We start from the raw sequence: 21,122 nt of genomic DNA, 5'->3' as shown, positions 1-21,122 counted from the left end.
ATTGCCTTTCATGCCCCAATCAAATATATCTGATGGAGTTATCTTTAGATCCCTTCATTTTCTGGTGGCTTTGTAATTGGTGGGGTTTTCATTTTCCCCATGTAGATTGGGCATGCTACCTACTTCAATCACAAGTTAGCCCTCTTTTAGTCCCCAGCATCTTAGCCTTGGGCTTTAGCTGTCAATGTCTTCAACTAGGATTGATACCATAAATTTCTTTATGTTTATCTTCTTATCTGATTTTTTCACCAGGTAATCTCTCTCATCCATACCACTCTGTCAAGTACTTCTCATCACTCCTTATTGGCTACCTCAGCTGTAGTTTCCACAATTACAACAACTGCAATTTTTCCCTCCAGTATCACAACCTTTGTATCCCTTCCTTCTTCATTAACTTTGGTCACTGTTTCTACATCCAGCCATTCACCTCCTTTGTCTTTACATTTGGCTTTTCTCTAGTCCTTGGTGAGTATATCAAGTAGCTTTCTGTTTAGGTCATCCCAGACATCCTTCTTCAATGGAGGTGTATCAACCCAAATGGAAAATGTAACTCCAGTATTCCCTACTGACCAACCTACTGTGACTAGAGTGTTAGAGTTTCTTATGTGGATTTTCAACCATGTGTCTTTAATCTCATCATCCTCAGGTTATTGGGCTGCCTTATTCCATACCTTTCGTTTTTCTGATACAGTTGAGTATCTGCTCTCCTGTCCTTACCATGTTAATGTGTTCCTTCCAGATTTGTCATCCCCCCCTTATGGTCTATTCCTCCAGACTGGAATATTAATGTGGTCCTCCATTTCCACAATTTACCTTTGTTTCAGCCACTTTCCTCATGTTCCATCATTCTCTTAAAATGTATTTCCTTCTCCCCTTAGACTGTGGATGTCAAGGGTCAGATTTGTTTATCATTGATGTTTCACATATGTATTACCACCCTACATGTATTCTCCTTTATTCCTCTCAAAGACCTCACATGATATGGAGGGTAACTCTCCGTTTGTCTGTTTCTCTTCCTTATATTTCACATATCTTTTGTTGTTTTAATCCAGATAGACTTTTATGTGATACTGCCCAAACAGATTTCTTCCACGGTACCTGTTACCGACTCTTTATTCCTCGGAAATCTTCCTCTGTTTGGGATCTTTCCCCCTTCTACCCTCACTAGTTGGGTTTGACATTTTATTTGATTGACTTATTCCTACTTGGCTTCTTCCCACAATTTGTGCCTGATGTTTTCACATCAGATTTAATACCTCACTTTTTCCCTCACATATCATCTTCATCAGCCATAAAATCCTACAGTCAGGCATGTGGACTACATCAAATACATTCATCTCCCATTACTTATCGCACCATATCGCAGTTTCTTCTTTGTTGGGTGTTTGTCTTCCACCTGCACCCATTCTTCAGGCTTCAGTGCAACTTTGAGCAGGTAAGTTTATATTCCTATTTTTCTTTCAGGAACCCTTGCTTTACTTACTCATTATATGGATCCCATTCTGTGGTGAGTGGTGCCTGACCATCTGTTCTTCAACTTGACATCCCCACTATACCACCGTGTTGACTCATGCTTTACCTTCCATGGCTTTGCAATGCTCACAATTGAAATGGGGTGTTCCATAAAATCATTTGTATGTGAATAAACTTGCAATATAATTGCTTCATAAACTTGCCCATTACAGATGTATGGATGAACTGCATGGATAGAGTAGAAGGGAAAAGCTGCCCATCCCTGCAATGCCTTGTATTAAATCAATCAGTATGGTCAACTTTTCAAATTAGGGTTTCATTATCACCCATTGCACTGTCTCAGGTGATGACATTCCTCTGGACTTTCTACCACTTTCTCACTCCCATTTCTTCTTGTGGAGTATGGAAGACCTTATTACTTTATAATTCCAAGCCACCAGGGTGGTCTACCATAGAGGCACCCTCCTGAATGGATTCCATACAAAGATGGCTGTAACCATTCATTGCAGAGTAGAGTGGTGGTGTTTTGCAGGTGTAGATGATATGCTATTCTTCAGTATGCAATATACACTCACAAGAGAGTGAGGTGTCAAATTTCAGTTAACCCACTGACTGGGAGTCGAGTCCTCATCCTATTCCCCACATGGATGTCAGTACTCCATGGATGGGTTTTAGAAGGGAGGGAAGTACTGAATCAGGAGTTATAACTTTCCTTGACTGAAAATACATTTCCAATAGGTACTTCCTTCTACTAATTCTTCCCACCATTCCTCTACTCACTTTCTTTCAGTGCTTATGTCTTCTGCCAAACTTTGAAGTGATAGTTCAGTAGAGACATATAGAGGGAGTCATGCTTTTATTGGCAGAGGAGTGATGCATGACGATTTAAGAGAGAGAAATGTTGGAATCATTTGATTTTAATAAGAGGGAGCAGAAAATATGTGGCATGTGTAAAGACAACATTGTGTGTAGAGGGCAGCACTATATTAAAATACGTAATCTTGTGATCTTGAGAGAGGAGGGAAGTACCGATCAGAAATACATTTTCAGTCAAGGAAAATTACAACATTAGCTTTTAATTATTGTTCTGATGAATGTTTCTCCTCAAACATAAAGTTTTGTTCAGTTGGACATTTTATCTGTAGACTTCAGAATACTAGATAAAGTTAAGAGATTTATCAAGATTTTACCAACACAAGTACTTTACAAAGAAGTTAAGAGATTTATCAAGTTTATATCAACACAGATACTTTATAAAGAAGTTTATGGATTTGTAATCAAGTTTATATCAACATAGGTTCTCTATAAAGAAGTTAATGGGTTTATCAAGATTTTACCAACACAAGTACTTTATAAAGAAGTTAATGGATTTATAATCAAATTTATATCAACACAAGTACTTTATAAAGAAGTTAGTGGATTTATCATCAAATTTTTGTCAAATAAATTACTTTATTTCTCTTGTGTAGCTTTTTCTCCATGTCATGTCCACAAGTACGGGACTTTGTTTATTGTTTTTATAATTTAGGTATTTCTGTATTGTCACGTTTAATGACAGGTCCTTTGCATTAAGAGATTAGAATCTAGATAACATAAGATTTTGATCTGTTTACAGGATATTGACAAAGCTGCAGATGGTACAAAGAAGTTCCAGTCTCATAGATCAGTACATAGTAAGAGATGACCTCTCTAGCAGATATTGTAAGTCATCATTTGTTGTTATTTGGTACTCCTTGTGTTGTCCTGTTGTTAACTTATACATACCACATTTGTTTTCTACAGATCTAAAAACATAACAGCAAGGAAACTTCACTGAACGTAAGTAAGCTCTATTAATTTCCATTCACAGTAGTCAAGTGCATGAAGTAACAGTACATTTCTGAGATTGACCATCACTTTATAATGCCCCCATAGCTGAAAGGGTGAGCATATTTGGTGCAACTGGGATTCAAACCTGCGACCCTCAGGTTACAAGTCGAACGCCTTAACCCACCTGGCCATGTTGGGCCCTGTCTTCAGTTAATAACGCTAAAACTTACTGTTTGTCTGGGTGTTGAAACATTTCCTACATCCTTGTTTAATATACATTTTTAAAACTTTTTTCAATATGTTATTTGTGTAGTTTTAATTTAAGACAACAATCAGCTTGGTTGTTTTTAGGAAAAATTCCTTTCAAGTAAAACATGATGTATTTTTATATATTTAAAAACGGCTGGTATGGGTTGAGAAAATTTTTATGTAGAGGGGCAAACAACGTTTTGACCTTCTTCTGTCTCTGTCAGGTTCATAAAGAAAGAAAGAGGTAACTGACCGACAGATGACCACATGTTTGAAGGTGGTTGTGTAATTGAGTGTAGGAATGTAGAGGGTGTACTTGATGTTTGATTATATTTATTAATATAGTTTATGTATAAAGGTGTTCCTTTGTATTGGTATTCATGTTGTACTTTTATACAGTAATGTTAACCCTAAAAAGAAAGGCAATTGTTGTTTGTTTTTTTTAGTCTGTACCATCAGTAATGATCACAGATATGATTATATTTTGCTACAAATATAATTGATATTTAAGCTTTCCAGTAAAGACACCTAAGTGATACACTTGTTATTGTCTTTGACTGTTTAATGAATGTTTGAGATAAAGATTTTACTTCAAGCCAATCTCTCTCTTTGCTTCAACTTCAGTCAAGATTAGAGAATTTAGAATTTTGCTCTACAGTACATTTCCTGGTGAACCTCCTGTTATTCTGCCAGTTACTCAATAGAAAACTGGTAAAATACCACATTTCATCACATTCTTTAAGTTTATTATTATTGACATTAGGTGGTGAATTACATTTTTTTTTATTGTTGTTTTTGTTTTGTTTTCTGTGGATAAGTAAAACTGTGTTTTTGGTAAAAAACAACTTTACATCCTTATTCTGTAACCTTCTAGTTCCCAGACCTCTTTGAATCTAATAGTTAGATGACTTACCAATAATAAAATAGAATTACATTGTGTACAGCCTTACATTCTTCCTCCTGTAAAATTCTTGACACAGATTTCATTCAACTTACTATTGGAATGTTCTTTGTGTATGTGTGTTTTCTTTTAGCAAAGCCACATCAAGCTATCTGCTGAGCCAACCGAGAGGAATCGAACCCCTAATTTTGGCATTGTAAATCCTCTGTACTAGTGGGAGGCAGGTTCTTTGTCTTCATTTTCTTGTAGAAGTTACTCTTGTCACAGAGAAAACAAAATTTTCTAGATGCATCATTCTCTTCAGGAGTAGTTGGGAGGTTATCGTAATATATCGGTAGACTTGAATTCTTTGAATTTTTTCCCTTGTACACTATTCTCTTGAATATTTTAAAAAATCAAAACATTTAATAAACTCTGTTTCCAGTTGCTTTTAGTTTAAAGAGAATGTGCTGTTTAATCCTGGTTTTTCCATTTTCAAAATACATGGTTCATCCACATAACTGACTTTTAATAATTCTCTCATCAGTATTTTCTTCCTTTCAAAAGATGTTTGAACTGGTTAAACATAGGTACACATTTCATTTCCTTGTATGAAACAGTGTTTTATTGTTAAAATTGTTTGCACTTGTTCCACCTTTTTTTGTGAACCTTCTTGAAAGTAGTGTATAAGAATTGTCTACACGTTCACGCACTTGTTCCACCTTTTTTTGTGGCCTTTATAAATTTATCCTGGAAAGGAAAATTATGTTACTTTCCCATCACAACTCCAATTTCTTTTACACTAGCCACAGTTAACTTTTCTGATAGTAACACTAGTACCTGCTTACATAAGTTAAGGAAAACATTTTAAGTCCTTTATTTGATCATTTGAATTATACAAGTGTAATAAGCCCTCATAAGATACAGTTAAAGTTTAACACTCTTTGTAAGTACAAAACAAATAATCTCGTAGATGCATTTTTGGTCAAAGAAGACTAAAATCTCATGGCAACAAATAACAGCAGCACTAAACTTAGCAGTAAGTGATACCCAAATACAAAACTGTTTTTCAAATACTGGTTTTAATAAAGCCAGTTATAGTCTTAATTAAGAATGAAATTTCAAATAATATGTAGTTGTTTAGTTATTAAGCAGTATTTGGTAGCTACATAACATAATTTCTGGTTACAAGAAACATATTGGCTCAGAACATATTTTCAGCATAAGTAACAGTAACTTGTAACAAAAACTGATATTTCTGGGACCATTTTATCTGTTCAGCTTGATAGCTTCATGGTTTATGTTTTTTTATTTAAAGTCTCAGTAATTTTATTATTCTTATCTTTGATGGGATTGTTTTGTTTTAGGGTAATGTGCTAGACTCTGGATATAGAATTATTCAGTTACTTTGTCTTTCAATTTATTTAATTTTACAGGAACTTTGAAACAAGTGCATCACTTTGGGACATATTTCGAATTCTGACATAGTTAAAGAAGAGAACTGAAGTTTCATGGTGAAAATAAATAAAGTGAATCTGTTAATAATCCTTCAAACTGGTTAACAGACACAAGAAGATACCAAGATAGGAATGTACTTCAGGACTATCTGTACCTCTTTCAAGGGTGTTTAATTAGTTACCATAATCCAGAAGTGACAAAATATCTGAAGCATATGTCTGATTTCATGTATGCATAAGGATGTATATTTAGTTTACTTTCTACATGAGTATGTAATAACTTATACTACAAGTTACTAGTAATCTTTCTTCCTGAGTTTCAATCAAATCAAATCCATTACAATACCACAAGGTGTCTCCTGTTCTTTAAGCTGTGGGTGTGTTACAAAAGAAGCAGTCAATCCCTAAGCACAGGAGGTGGGAGAAGTAGTGGTTTGCTATCTTCTCTCTGATAAGTAGCTCAAAATTAAAGATTGTGGCAGGTAGTTTCAGTAGCTTTTGCCATAAATACAAAATACTGTTTATGATTGTTTATCTTTGAGTAAAGGTTTGGTTTACACTTAAAGTAAGTGACTTATAAGCTGCTACTTTCTACAAAATCCATAAAGACATTTTGTAAACATAAACAATTACCACTTTCTCACCTACATTTTCTACAATGTGTAGTTGTATTTGTTTTCTTCTGATAAGTTCAGCTGCTGATGTCCAGTGCATGTCCAGTCATATCTAACAATGATGTCAGTGATGGTGTAAAGTTCAAAATACAGAAATGTACATAAGTATCTGTACTAGCCTGGCTCAGTTTTTTTTTTTTCCAATCACACAATAGATACATTTCACAACAGTTAAATATAGCTAAAGATCAAATTGTAGAGTCTTGAATATCAATTTCAATTAGAGAATGTTTTAGTAAAACTCTACTTAAAGATTGGTTTAATGTTATACTTTATTTTTGCTTACTTCATGAATGAACCAGAATACATGTTACTAATAACTATAACACAGGTTTGACATGGAGGTGTAATTGTAATGAATTTCCACAGCCAAGAAAATTGTATCTGTAACACATGATGGGGTTGCTAATAACATTGTGCTAACAAGTATCAAAAGTCCAATGCTCACTGAAATTTTGAAACACTGTTCAGCATAAAATGCTTTAGTATTTGTTTAAGTTGCATAATTGATTATCTTGCATAGTATAACTGAAATATTCTGCTTTCATACAATATTTGCATAACTTAAGTATCATTCTTCATCATTGTACGTGTTACCGTTGTAACTATGGCTTCTTTAGGGTATTTGTTATGACACCGCTAAATGAACAGTTAACAACTTTGGTTTCATTAGGGTATTTGACATGAAGCCACTACATTAACTGTTAACAACTTTGATTTCAGTGAGGTATTTGTTGTGACATCTCTGAGCGAGATTAACAGTGGCTACCGTATTATGTTGGTTGGCGGTTTATGTAAATTTCTGTTTGTTAAACGGTGTGTTACCTGTGGATTATCGATTAATGTATATGTTTGAGAGACTGTCAGAAAAACCAACTTCAGTCATTAACTCTTTCACTGCAAAGTCCGACTGCAGTCGATCCTACGACTTTGTGACCTTTGCGACTATTGTCAAATTTTTATATTGTCTTTTTTATTCATTAGGTAGCAGCACTTTAGGGCAAATGCATAGCTTCCACTTAATAAGCCTTAGATGTTTATCTTGGAATATTTACTTATTCATGAACCTGATCACGTGATTAGTATTGATTCCGGGATGCAGAAAAAGGGAAGAATGTTGTCAACAAAGTTTCCAAGATGGCTTCGTGTAGGTGTTCATCATTCACTGCAGCTCAAGTTTTGTAAATAACTCAAGATTCAGACTCAAGGAGTGACTGCTTTGAGAATGAAAGCTCAGAAGAAGACTCGGAAAACAATGGTGAAGAAAGTAAATTAAGCACACAAAGCAAATTGAAAGTAACCAAGATAGTAGAGACAGGTAAAACTACGAGGGGACGTTGTTCCACTACAAGGGGAAGGTCGGTGTAATCACGGGGAAGAACCACCATGGTTCGACAAAGGGCCCGAGGAAACAGTTCAGGAATTCCACCCCAAGTACAGTCCCAATCTCTGCCTGAACCCTGACCATCGACCATTTCAGAACAGGATCTCAGTGGGAAACACTGGAAGAAATGGAAATGTTTGAACAGGATTGATTACCCAATCAGCATCGGGGGCGAAATAATGTGACGGTCAATCTCACTATTCGTTGGTAAAAGAGTAGCCCAAGAGTTGGCGGTGGGTGGTGATGACTAGCTGCCTTCCATTTAGTCTTGCACTGCTAAATTAGGGACGGCTAGCGCAGGTAGCCCTCGTGTAGCTTTGCGCGAAATTAAACAAAATGAAGGAAAAATTATCAGGTCATCCCATAAGTAATACAGAAAGTGTATTATCATTTTTGTCTTTGCAAAAGGCTTTAATGAATGAAATATGTAGTATTTAATACGTGTATAAAAATGTTCACACAAATTAAAGAAACTAACCCAACTCCACTTTTAGATCATTTATCAAATAAACCCTTATGAAGATGGATGTGTCTGAGAAGCACATTAGGCATATAATGCTTTATTAATTTAAAAAAGACAACCGTGTAGCCGAAACTACACGAAATATTCAAGTTGTTTATGATGCAAAGTCTCTCAATGAAAGAAAATGTCAAAGGTGTTTTCAGAAGTTCAGATCAGGTGACTGCAATTTATGTGATGCGCCACGATCAGGTCATCCTATATAGTTTAACGATGACTTGCTGCTGGCTGCACTTGATGGAGACTGTGCTGTAACTGTTAAAGAACTGGCACAGAAGCTAATTTCACACCATTCAACATTTCACCGTCATCTACAGCAGCTAGAAAACGTTTCAAAACTTGGCAAAAGGGTCACACATGATTTGACAGAAGCCAACCTTAGAGCAAGAGTGGACATTTGCACTTTTCTGCACTCTCGTAAATGTAACTTACCTTTTTTGGACAGGTCAGTGACTGGAGATGGAAAATTGATATTTTATAAAAATGTTAAGTGCCGCAGACAATGGCTACGTGCAGGTGAACTGGCTAAAGCACAGCCTAAAATGGACCACCACCCTAGGAAAGTCTTGTTAATCTTTCGGTTGGATATTGTTGATGTGATCCACTTTGAATTGCTGCTATTAATGTAACGATTACATCAGACTTCTATTGTCAACAGTTAAAGCGCTCAAAGTTTGCACTGAAAGAAAAGAGGCCTGCTTTGATCAGTTGTAAAGATGTTGTGTAACACCAGGATAATGCACGGCCTCATACAGCAAGGATCACATCTGTAAAGATTGAAGAGCTAGACTGGAAAGATTTCCACAACTTCCTTATTCTCCAGACCTTTCCCCATCTGATTATCATCTATTCCGAAGTTTGCAGAACTATCTTGATGGAAAAGAGCTTGGAACACATGAAATTGTCAAAACTACCTTCTCTGCATTCTTTTCCTCCAAACCCTAATAATTTTACAGAAGTGGCATTCAGAAGCTTGTAAATCGTTGGCAGGAAGTAATTAATAATAAAGGAACATTACGTTTTCAATAAGAAAATATATATTTAAATTCTTCAACAGTTATCATTAGAATGTGAAACACTTATATGAAGAAAAATAAAAATGCAGCGACCTATTGGCTAAATAACATATTCTTAAGTTTTATGTTACTATTATCAACAAAAGGAAAATTATGGCTCTATAAATTCAACACTTTTGGGTTAACTCAAATAATCACAAACAAACCTTTTGCACGTGTTTATCCAGAGATGGCGCTTACCGACAACATAGGTTATATAATGAATCTTGAGCTATGCGAGTGACTGAGTTTCACTGAGGATTACACGGACAGTGTAGCACTGCTATCGATAAAACGTAGTCACCATGACAAAATACAAAGTTTTTGTTACTAGGCCTGACATATCGCAGGAAGTGAACGACATGTTGAGGAAGGTATGTGATGTTGAATTTTATAAAGAACCCAAAACAATACCACGTGAGGCGCTTATTAAGGGTATTCAGGGAAAGGATATTATTTACTGTTCAACAACAGATATAATCGACAGTGAAGTACTTGATGCAGCTGGACAGCAACTTAAAGTAATCGCGACCAATTCTGTCGGGTACGACCATATTGATATTAATGAATGCAGGAAACGCGACATCCTAGTAAGTAATACACCAGGGATACCAACTGATAGCGTTGCCGAATTAACAGTTGCTCTTATGCTGATAACTGGGAGACGACTGTTTGATGCTTCAAACGCTATAAAAAATGGAGAGTGGGTACATAAGTGGGAGCCTTATTGGATGTGTGGTGTAGGACTTAAAAATGCCACTGTGGGCATCGTGGGCATGGGAAAAATCGGTCAGGCTGTTGCCGAAAGACTTTATCATTTAAGGTCAATGAAGTTGTGTACTATGATATACACAAACCTGTTGATGCTGTAGAAAGTATGGGAGCCCGCTATGTAGAATTTGAAGATCTTCTGAGGGAGTCGGACTTCGTTCTTTGTACGTGCAATCTGACAGACAAAACAACAGAACTGTTTACTGCTAAGCAGTTTAACCTGATGAAATCTACTGCTATATTTATCAACACGAGCAGAGGAAAAGTCGTCCAACATGATGATTTATACGATGCCTTAAAACATGGAAAGATCCATGCTGCTGGTTTGGATGTCATGGTTCCTGAACCGATACCAAAAGATCACAGACTCACCACTCTACCAAACTTGGTCCTTCTACCCCACATAGGAACTGCAGAAGTAACAGTTAGACAAAATATGGCTAAACTCGCGGCAAGAAACGTCTTGTCGTATTGCGATGGGAAAGGTTTGATAACACCGATCCCAGAGTTAAAAGATGTTCAACACAAGGTGGATAAAAAAAACTAGACTCACTCCAAATAGTTACGTCAAGTTTGTATAAGAATGTGAGACGGTTTCTGTATTGTTATTTTAATAGCAAAAATACTGCCTCTCTGAATAAGAGTTGAATGTAATTACGTTTTTTACTTATAAGTAGTTCGCTATATGATGATTGTGTGTCTTTTACGCCAAGAACTAAATAAAATCATACTATAATATTAATCTAGGTAGCGTAATTTAATTTGTTTTACGGGGAAAATAATAAATTATCACAAATACTATTAGGAGTGACGGTTAATTTCACTGTACAAGAAATTTCATGTTACAAATAAAAACAATGAGCTGACATATGTTATAGGTATATTACAAAAAAACATTGCCAGGCGTTACTAGTTTGGTATAAATAACTTTGTACATAACATTTAATGAAACAGTTGGACGTAATGCTACTTTTGACATTTTCGCTTGTAACTATCAACTTCTTTCATTAATAAAGCGGAGAGTAATTTAGCGAAATACAGTCAAATATTTTAACAGGCTCCTCATGTACCAATGGGGAACATTTGTGTTGAAAAAATTATCCAATCCGACTTTTCTTAATTTTAACTGAAATTTTTATTAGCTTAAAATAAGGCATTTCCCGTACTCTTTTAATATTGGGGGTGCGAAAAGTGATTTGATAAGTTGATTGAAATCTGTCGGTGCATCAATTGCAGCCCGGCATGGCCAGATTTTTAGGGTGCTCGACTCATAATCTGAGGATGGTGGGTTCAGTATCCGTTACAATAAACATGCTTGCCCTTTCAGCCGTGGGGGCGTTATAATGTTATGATGAATCCCTCTATTCGTTGGTAAAAGAGCAGCCCAAGATTTGGCGGTGGGTGTTGTTAAGTAACTAGCTCCCTTTAATCTACTCTTACACTGCTAAATTAGGGACGTCCAATGTAAATAGCCCTCGAGTAGCTTCACGCGAAATTCCAAAAACATTTAAGCATCATGGACTTAATGACCAAGCACAATAAGCGTGGAAGTCTCCAAATCACAGGAACGGTTTAGGCCCATCTTGATAGACACTGTGCAACAGGTCGAGCACAAAATTATGTCTGTAGCTACTTTCAAATTGTTCCTGTCTACTCACACTTTTCTTGGATATCTTCATGCTTCGACCTTCTCTGCCGAATCACAAGTGAAATCGTTCTACCTAAACTGAAAGATAAGCATTAAAAGGTGATAGCGGAAAAATAAAAAGTTGTCAGTTGTTTAATTAATGATTCTAAGAATGTGGCTTTATCGATATGTACTGAATTTACTCTGAACGGTTTGATCTTAGTACTAACTAGTATGGAAACTTGAGAACGTTATATTTCACTTCGAATTTTATCAATTAGCAAGTGAAAACTTGTTTCGAAATTCTATCAAAAAGATACGTCCAAAACCACCCTCTGTAGGAGTTACTGGATTGAAGTGACTTTTACGATTCAACAAATTATAAAGACACCCCTTGGAGTGACCCCTGGAGGACGTGTTAATAACAGAAGAATATATCGAACTTCACTTTCTGCATGTTAACACGTTGGCTTCCAAGCTTATTTTACCGACACTCTTTAGGGTCCCATTAGTCATTTTACAATTCTTTTTTAGAAAGAGTGTATGTGTAGCCGTTGTGTCCAAGCCAATAAGTGGTCTTCTAAAAAGAAAACAGAGAACGACTCACCGGTGGGTCGAGTGAGAGTCAATGTGTTAATAATATCTTGGAATATTATCTATAAAAATATAGATTATGGGATTTCGTCAAAAGGCACTGATATATAACTGAAACTCAATTATTTATAAATTCTCCTTTGGTTATTAATCTTTGCTTGTAGTTCAGTCCTGAATTTGTTGATGTATGTTGTATATAAACCAGGCTATTTTTGCTTTCAGATGGTTAGTTAAAGTCAAACTGTTTTGTCTGTCTCTAGCCAAATAACATATAGGATGTAATCACACACACACACACACACACACACACACACATATACATACACTTAGTGGCACATGAAAATCTTGTTTTTCGTAGCGAATTGATATTGACACTGGAGGTGATCAGCTCACATGTATCCTACTTGGCATTGTGTATAATGCAAGACTTTTTTGTTGTTGTTGTAATAACAGTTATCTAATGGTGTCTCAGAAGAGAAACCAAACTACTTTCAATCAGGATTTGATAAAGATAATGCGAAGTTACAATAATGAATTTATTCTTACGTTTTTAATATTTGGGTGAAAGTAATCTATGCTTATTTGCAGAAATTCATTGCTAATTCATCGATAACAAATACTTTGGCTAATTAACCTTTCTAACGAACAAACGCAGTAATTCTCATTGACTTGCATTGTACTAAAACATTTATTAACTCAATAATTCACCGATTCCGGAAGTTGTATTGTGTGTTTAGTTCTACACACGCCCCATCTCGAGGGAGAGGTGTCTACAGACTAAGAACACTAGAAATAGACTTTCGATACCTGTGGTGGGCTGACCACAGATGGCCCATTGTGCAGCTTTATGTTTATATACAAGCAAAGAAATTTCTATATACTATAGGAAGCACCCAGATTTTACCTTTCATTAAATTTTCTTTTTTGTTTCATCGTGATAAGTTTGTTTTGGAATTTCGCACAAAGCTACTCGAGGGCTATCTGTGCTAGCCGTCCCTAATTTAGCAGTGTAAGACTAGAGGGAAGGCAGCTAGTCATCACCACCCACCGCCAACTCTTGGGCTACTCTTTTACCAACGAATAGTGGGATTGACCGTCACATTATGCGCTCCCACAGCTGAAAAGATGAGCATATTTGTGCAACTGGGATTCAAACCCGTGACCATCAGGTTACAAGTCGATCGCCTTAAACCACCTGGCTATGTTGGGCCCTGTCTTCAGTTAATAATGCTAAAACTTACTGTTTGTCTGGGTGTTGAAGCATACTACATTTCCTTTAGCTTTGTTTAATATACATTTTAAAACTTTTTTCAATATGTTATTTGTGTAGCTTTAATTTAAAACAACAATCAGCTTGATTGTTTTTGAAAAAAATTCCTTCAAAGTAAAACATGATGTATTTTTATATATTTAAAAACGGCTGGAATGGGTTGAGAAGATTTTTATGTAGAGGGGCAAACAACGTTTTGACCTTCTTCTGTCTCTGTCAGGTTCACAAAGAAAGAAAGAGATAACTGACCGATAGCTGACCACATGTTTGAAGGGGGTTGCGTAATTGAGTGTACGAATGTATAGGGTGTGCTTGATGTTTGATTATATTTATTAATATAGTTTATGTATAAAGGTATTCCTTTGTATTGGTATTCATGTTGTTCTTTTATACAGTAGTGTTAATCCTAAAAAGAATAGCAATATTTTTCATATATGCTTCCATGTTGTTGTTGTTTTTTCCGACTCTGTACCATAGTACATTTCCTGGTGAACCTCCTTTTATTCTGCCAGTTACTCAATAGAAAACTTGTAAATACCACATTTCATCACATTCTCTAAGTTATTATTATTGACATTAAGTGGTGAATTACATGTTTTTTTTATTGTCATTGGAACTAACTCTCATTTTTCTAAATTACCGTTAGAACTACGAATGAGCACAAAAGTTTCGTTAATGCACAAAATGAATTTGGTTTGTTTGTTTCGCGCGACGGGGATGCGAACCCGCGACCTTCGGATTACGAGTCGCACGCCTTAACGCGTTTGGCCATGCCGCGCCAATGAATTTGAAATTAAAGACGTAGTGCATAACTTTTACTTAAAATCAGCACTTAAATACGTTTCAAATATTGAGGCCAAAAAGTCAAATAACTAAAACATTACCCACCATGCTTCACTAACATGCTTTTTAAGTGGCAGTTTTCAAGTCGCAAAACTGAACACAGTAAAACAGAAACATATCTTTATGTACAAGAACTTTCCTGAACCTAACATGATTACATCAGTAAAATGATCTGATTACTCGCGTGGGCTATAAGTTGGGAACCAAATCCCTGGTTTAATTTTTTTTTTAAATTCACTCTTCACATTTTCTCTGTCTAAATCATGCAAAAAGTATTATTTTGTATCATAGTAGGTCCATGTGATAAATAAATGAAACCTTTATTAAAGTGAAGGGAGATCATATTTTTATGATAAATAAAATACCTTGTTAAAGGACCAAATAGAGCAAGACTAAGTCCAAGAAAGGAATATAATAAGTTGGGAATATTTCTATGATGTAGCTTTCTGTGTCCAAAGGTCAGTATTCATGTAAAATGATGACGTAAAAATTATATAAATAGTTAATTAAGCAATGAATACTCTCTTAACCACTAAGTGACATGAATTATTTTAACTCGGTGAAGCTCTGATATTAGCAGTTGCTGGATATTTGTTTTTAGTTTACTTGTGGCTCAGTTACAGTTCTTGACTAAAGAATCTAGTATAAAGTTATTAAGCATGTATGTTGCTTTTTTTCTTTTTCTGGAGCTAATGATAGTTTATAAAAATTGTGCAGTCAGTGCTGCATTTTTTTAAAACCTAAATTAAAATTTCATTATGTGCATTAATTATGGCATAATGACCAAAATAAAAATATATGTTGTGCAATATGATAATCAGTAAATATAATTAGAAAAATATTATTTAGTTTGTATGCAAAAACGGCTCGTTTGGGTTGAGAAAATATTTTACATAGAAGTGCGAACAACGTTTGCAAACAATGTTTTACACTTAAAACTTAAACCAAACACATACTTACAGTTAAAACTATAAGAAAACATCTTTTTACACTTAAAACTAAAACCAAAAACCTTTTTACATTTAAAACTATAACCAATCACCTTTTTACACTTAAAACTATAACAAAACATCTTTCACACATAAAATTAAAATCAAACAATGTTTTACATTTAAAACTAAAATCAAACACTTCTTTACACTTAAAACTAAAACCAAAAACCTTTTCACACTTAAAACTAAAACCAAACAACTTTTTACACTTAAAACTACAACAAAACAATGTTTTACACTTAAAACTAAAACTAAACAACGTTTTACACTTAAAACTAAAACTAAACAATGTTTTACACTTAAAACTAAAACCAAACACCTTTTTACATTTAAAACTATAACCAATCACCTTTTTACACTTAAAACTATAACAAAACATCTTTTACACATAAAACTAAAACCAAACAATGTTTTACATTTAAAACTAAAACCAAACAATGTTTTACATTTAAAACTAAAACCAAACAATGTTTTACATTTAAAACTAAAATCAAACACCTCTTTACACTTAAAACTAAAACCAAAAACCTTTTTACACTTAAAACTAAAACCAAAAACCTTTTTACACTTAAAACTAAAACCAAAAACCTTTTTACACTTAAAACTATAACAAAACATATTTTACATTTAAAACTAAAATCAAACACCTCTTTACACTTAAAGGTATAACAAAACATCTTTTTACACTTTAAAGAAAAACCAAACACCTTTTTACAGTTAAAACTCGAACCAAACACCTTTATACACTTTAATACCAGACTTTTAGAGTTATAAGTCTTCGTTCGTATTACTGGGCTCCACCAGATGTCCTTAATCTACGGGTGCCTTTGCATTTAAAATTCGAATATTTTAATATTTGTTTGCAAGCAGTTTAACATCGAGATAGCGCTGCGAAATTCATCATTATCGATTTGAACTAAAGCGCAAAAAGAATACAAACCTGACAGTATTGATGCTTCATAAAAAGTAAAATAAAACACATTTTAACTTTATGTGGTGCGTAAATGAGTCCAATGTTTTTCATTAGAAAGTTTCTAGCTAGCATAAATGTAAACTTGTTAGAGAATTTCTACTGTTTAAAATTTTGGCATGACGAAAGGGGTGTTTGATCATCAGATAAGATACATCAAAGTTCTACAGTTATCCAAGCAAAGAAAATTTGGCTAATGCCGGTTTGTTAAACAGCTAAAGAAAATAAGCAAATATAAATGTCCCGGCATGGCCAGGTGGTTAAGGTGCTCGGCTCGTAATCCGAAGGTCGTGGGTTCGAATCACCGTCACTTCGAACATGCTCGCCCTTTCAGCCGTGGGAGCATTATAATGTGACGGTCAATACCACTATTCGTTGGCAGAAAGAATAGCACAAGAGTTGGCGGTGGGTGGTGATGACAAGCTGCCTTCCCTCTAGACTTACACTACTAAATTAGGGACGGCTAGGTGCAGTGGGCTAACAACCGACTCACTTAAAAAGCAGTTGTAGTATATGAAGGATGGAAGTCCTCACATTATACCTCATACGTATATATGTCTCTCTACTACGAAACAAACAGAGTAAATAGAGTACAACAATTTCCTAGGCCATAAAGTATAGTACGACGCATACCCACACAGCTGTTGGGTTCGACCCCACTAAAAACGTTAATTAAAAGAACTTCTTAATATATGATTTGCTACTAAAGAACACAGTTGTGTTAACTAAATTTATAGGCCAATTCCTGTTTCACAAACCTTTTTAATTGTCTAAAGTTTCAGGTTATTTGATAAAAATCATTTTAGTTGTTTTATTATTTACTTCTTGTTATTAAAGTCAAGTTGTACATAAATTATTTATCTATTGAAAACACTGTATGGGTTACATCATACACCTAAACTGCCCTGACATCCAGTGAAATGTGAATTACAGTCAGTAAATAAGATTATTAATTATTAGAACATCAGCTGTCAAATTATTGTGTGGATATTTGTTATTTATTTTATTTCTACAAATAACTTTAATAATATGATAAAAGTATGATGTTATTATATTTTAAATACAATTTTATGTTTATTTGTGTTTTTGAATTATTCACTATAATATATGAAAAAATGCTATTAAGCGCAATCTACATTATATAAACTAATTATGTAAAATTTTATTGGTTGAAGTATAATATTTAAAATTGGTTAAAGATGTAATACTGAAGACATCTTACAATATTCTTCATTGTGACCAACACTTGTTTTAAAAAGTACACATTTCTTTCATTGTTTCATGTTTAACTGTATGGTGTAAGTAAGCAACATTGACCACGATATAATATTTCACATTGTTCGTATGTCATTTGAATAAATGGGAAGATAAACATAGTGTTCTAATTAGTAGTTTTAAAATATAAAACACATTATTATACTTGTGTTGTGAATTGTTTGTATATTTCTTTTATCAGCCAGTAATTAAAATACCACTGGGCTTGCTATTTGAACAATAAACAGATATGCGAGGAATGTGAGAAAAGTATCACCTCTTGTCTATTGTCGACTTTGTTCTTTCGAGGACTAGCCTGCAATGTGAGAAAGACAAAGATGAACTGTACAAAGAGATGGGTCAATATGCAAATAATTAAACGTATTAAAAGATAGAAATAAATACATTTTCATAATATCTTATTATAAATGGAGCTGAAAGTTCATTCTAAATCCCATATCTAAAGGTTTTCTTGATAATTTGTATAGTAAATCTACTTACACTTATGAAATACTATTCAGTAGTGGTATAGATATGTCTCGTATACAATAATTTTTTAAAAATAAATTTTTGATATAATTAGATTATGAAACATTAAAGTTTTTTAATATAATTGTAAAATGATAAAATGATCATGGATGCATAACAAAAATATTCCCCCCTGGATATTAATTACTAAAACAGTGATTTGTTTTTGTTTTTAAATTTCGCGCAAAGCTACATGAGGATTATCTGCGCTAGCCGTCCCTAATTTAACAGTGTAAGGCTAGAGGGAAGGCAACTAGTCACCATCGCTGACCGCCAACTCTTGGGCTACTCTTTTACCAACGAATAGTGGGATTGACCTTCACTTTATAACGCCCACATAGCTGAAAGGTCGAGCATGTTTGGTGTGACGGGGATTCGACCCCGCCACTCTCGGGATTACGAGTGGATTGCCTTAACCACTTGGCCATACCGGGCCTAAGCGATTACTGTGTGTGTTTTTTTCTTATAGCAAAGCCACATCGGGCTATCTGCTGAGCCCACCAAGGGAAATCGAACCCCTGATTTTAGCATTGTAAATCCGTAAAGATACCGCTGTATTAGCGGGGGGACAAAAGAGAAACAGATAAGGTGAGTACTTTCTTCATCTTTGTACTGTGGGTTAAAGTATACCCATGACATTCACTAAAAATATACCACTGTTTGTCCTGTTTCTTCCCTCTCCCCCAACACCCGGAGATACATCAAGTCAGATTATCGCCCGGAATTGTTACCCGGTGGAACAATGGTAAATTTAAAGACTTACAATGCTATAATTACGGATTAGATTCCTGGTGTTAGGCACAGCATATCACTCACTGTGATTTTGCTCTGTAACAAAAGCAGCAAGTACTTCTAAAGCGTATGTGTTATTTTTAAAACCCAGTTACAGGTATGAGCAAATCCTTCATTAAACCACGTGCAACAGAGGGCGGTGCATGCGTTTTCTGAAGAATTGAGATCTGAAATTAAAAATATGAACTTCATTACAACATTTAATTTTGTTTTCCCACGTATGATGAACAAATGATTGGGAAAGACCCAATCTGTCTTTCCTCTAGTCTTACACTGCTAAATTAGGGACGGCTAGCGCAGATTGCCCTCGAATACCTTTGCGCGAAATTCAAGACAAACCAAACAAACAAACCAGTAATCCCGTCCATGCGTTCGAGTGACAGTCTGACATTATATACTTCCACTTGCTGAAACCCATGATTGACAGAGAAAAAATTATTTTACTAAGAACGATAACTCTAGTGACCACACTAACATTCTCGTAACCAATCACACCTACGATACGGTATTTTTAGAAACCTATCACAGATGATAGTATCTCCTACATTTAGCCACGCGATGCCCATGTAGCGACGCCATATGATCGTTCATATTGAATTATCTTATTAAGTATGTGACCACTGTGATGGATTTACTAATACATATCTGATATCACAATAAACAATTCAAAGATGTATAAAAGGAGGGAAAAGAAAGAAAAATAAATCCAGATGAAATGTTGGGTAATCAGTAAAGCCGCCCAATAGCCAGACACAATCGAAGTGGAGAAGTCTTTATTTAACAACTGGGTGAATAATAGGGAAAGATGAGAAGTGCAGAAACAATGAGAAAGAGACAAAATTCAAAAGATTATCTGTGGTAATAGACATGGACAGAGGCTTGATGAATCAGGAAAGGAAAAATGTAACACATTCAACCAGAGACTGGGCTGAGACAATGGAACTGACTAAAGCCATACATGTAGGTAGGAAGTGTTGACACCCACAAAATGAGGGGCCACTCCATGAGGAGAAACTTGGGAGAATATAATCAATTTAAAACCAAATTTAGGAAGCCAGGAAAATGGAAAGCTACAATCATAATGTGGTGACCATGAGCACAGAGACGTGGAATTGGTACGACTGGCTCTATGATATAAGTGACTATTTTGAAGATGTTGTAATGCACCATAACAACCACCATCCCAGCAGAAGTAGAGGGAAGTGGGACAAAGCTATAGAACCTCAGTAAAGGTGGTATGGAGTGAACACTCCATGGTAGACCAGAGATTGGAAGGTGATGGATGTGTGAATTATTCATTCCAAACGTGAAGATGAAGGAGGAAGCTAAACTTTACTGAGGTGGAAAAGAAGAACTAATCACTGAATGAGGTATTGAGAAGGGTAAGAAGAGACTTCTCTCCATCATTAGGAATCCTATTCAATAGTGCATCTTGTTAGAGCAGAGTAGTGTGGTCTCTGGACTTCAAATGGATGGAAGCAAGCAGGAGCCAATAATCCACAGAATGAAGTGTGCAAAGACTCAGAGTCAGAAAAAAAGTTTGTACCTCCACACAACTTAGAGCCAAGGTTAGTCTGAATGGTAGGGTCTTGAATTTGAGAATTGGACTTAAAGTTGCAAACAGCTATCAATAAAGTGGACACCATGGGGCAGAACAATAAAGTGTAGATTACTGGGATTAAATTAGATTTCTGGTATCACAGGTTTCTATTCGGTTTCTGTCACGTTGAAGTAGCCAAAATCAAGTTTAGCCATGGGAAATAAATGAATACATAACAAGTCAAAAGATTTTAAGTCCCACTGATGAAAATTAGGATAATAAGATATACAGTTAACAATAATGAAAAACAATCAGACAGAATAAATGAAATATTACAAGTAGTAAAGCTGTGTAACGTAGAAACTATTAAAGCATAATCAGTTAACAAAATACTGATAAATATCTTATGGGCAAACCATCTAATTGTATCTAACCCACAA

General features: G+C 35.0%; 1 protein-coding gene and 1 pseudogene across 2 annotated transcripts in view; one reads left to right on the top strand and one right to left on the bottom strand.

The window, feature by feature from the left end:
• The window catches only part of LOC143256124 (exocyst complex component 6-like), a 415,504-nt gene that overhangs the window by 320,326 nt on the left and 74,056 nt on the right, over positions 1-21,122 (bottom strand). The window lies entirely within an intron of this gene.
• Positions 9,731-11,145, top strand: LOC143256099 (glyoxylate reductase/hydroxypyruvate reductase pseudogene; annotated as a pseudogene).

Source organism: Tachypleus tridentatus, chromosome 7, assembly GCF_004210375.1.
Source record: "Tachypleus tridentatus isolate NWPU-2018 chromosome 7, ASM421037v1, whole genome shotgun sequence".
Lineage (NCBI taxonomy): Eukaryota > Metazoa > Arthropoda > Merostomata > Xiphosura > Limulidae > Tachypleus > Tachypleus tridentatus.
Note: the sequence above shows the minus strand (reverse complement) of the source record. Positions and strands in the feature narration are given on the sequence as shown.